Source organism: Sturnira hondurensis, unplaced genomic scaffold (genome assembly GCF_014824575.4).
Source record: "Sturnira hondurensis isolate 20B ecotype Veracruz unplaced genomic scaffold, ASM1482457v3 Scaffold0009733, whole genome shotgun sequence".
NCBI classification, from domain to species: Eukaryota; Metazoa; Chordata; class Mammalia; order Chiroptera; family Phyllostomidae; genus Sturnira; species Sturnira hondurensis.
The window spans coordinates 2,770,131-2,771,870 of NW_028082364.1; positions in this window are offsets into that span (position 1 = coordinate 2,770,131).

Sequence of the window (1,740 nt, forward strand, 5' to 3'; positions counted from 1 at the left end):
GCCTGGGAATCGATCCTGCGACTTTTCAATCCACGAAGCCACACCAGCCAGGGCAAAAAAGAGAGCCCTTTAGGATCCATGTGTCAGGTGGCCACTGGACACTGTATCCCCTCTGCAGGTGCCACCGGTGTCACACGAGGGCGGCGGAGGCTTCCCTGGCTGCAGGTATGCGCATTTGCGGTCTGTAGGACACTGTCACTCATTGCAGTGCTCTGATGGTGACCTTTAAAAGGCCTGTCTGCGACAACCCCCATCCCTCGCAGTCACAAAGACCCGTTGCTCCCTGTGAGGGAAACTCCCTCCACTCCTTTTATGAGGATGCTGACTCTTGTGCCTCCCCAACTCACCTGGACTGAGAGCAGCTCAAACTCCCATACCCTTCCCAGACAGAACTTTGTGTTTAAAAAGAAAGCAACTGAAAGAACACCCTCCACACAAGTCAGGAACACAAAGGCAACCTCGTGTTCAGACACATTTGATGACTCAGGGCCTGGTGGGGAACACGGAAGGCTTCCTGTAGGTGGAGGCTTTGAGCTGATCTTGAAGAATGAGAATCTTCTGGGCTGGGTCAGACTCTCCAGGCTGAAGACAGGGGACAAACTGAGCTGAAGAAAGAGGGGTGTCTCTCCCAGATACCCCTCTTTCATCCACACAGCTCCCAGCCAGCCTCGCCCCTTCCTGGCTGGGGAAGCCTGGGCATCTCTTTTCCACTTTCTGAGCCTCATCATCTATCCATGAAGTGGGGGTAATGACAGATTTCATAAGGTCTTAACGAATACGAGAGAGCTCGGAAAGGAGAGCCAGAAAAAGCATGGGTTTGAAACTAGGTCTCCTGTGTTCTGATCTGCAAAATAAAGACCAGTGAGGGTGGTGGCTAGCAGGCTTCATTCCCTGCCAGGGGCAGTGTGGGTTCCTTCGCAGACAGGAAAGGTGCTCTCGGAAAGATACCTGTGGGGTAAATGAATGAATGAATGAATGAGGGATGCCTGTCACTCTCTCTGCCCCACACATAACGGATTCCTTCTTGCCCATCAGATGGGAGCTGATGTACCTCCAGCTTCTCCCAGAGACCCTCAAAGTCACCCCCTCACTCTTGCTTTATTTTCTTCCCGGCTTTGATCATTTTATTGCATGACCTTCATTGGTGATCATTTCTGTCTTCACCCCTAGCATGCTTTGTCTGTATCTACAGTGCCCGGCCCAGTGCCTGGCACATAAGATGTGCTCAGTAAATGAGTGAGTGAATTCATGAACGTGGGGTCCCTCCTCCCTACCTTTGGGTGCTGCCTAAGTTTATCCTAATTGTAGGTGCATGATCCCACTCCGCAATCACCTGGCTGAACTGTCTTCCTCAGGCCCTTCAGCACCTCGCCCGTAGTGGCCTTCTGCCTGTGTGTGTCTTGCTAAGACCTGGGCTAAGACTTGGCCTCCTGGGGCCAAAGAAGCGCCTGGAAGAGGGCCTGGCACACGCAGAAGGGTTTTTCAAAATATTGGATCAAATGAGGGCAAGGCCAGCAGGCTGACAAGCCTGGCAGGCAGAGGGCATCCAGCTGCGTGGCGTGCCTGCCTGTCCCGGGCGCGGGAACGGCGAGGGCGGGAGTCTCCGCGATTCTGCTCCCGCCACCGGGTGCAAACTTTCAAAAGATGCGGCGTCTGCGGCCCCGCCCCCGCCCCTCCCCGCGCGGTTGGCGGTGGAGGGAGGCGGGGGCGGAGCCGACGGGCCCAGGCCGGTGGCTCCGC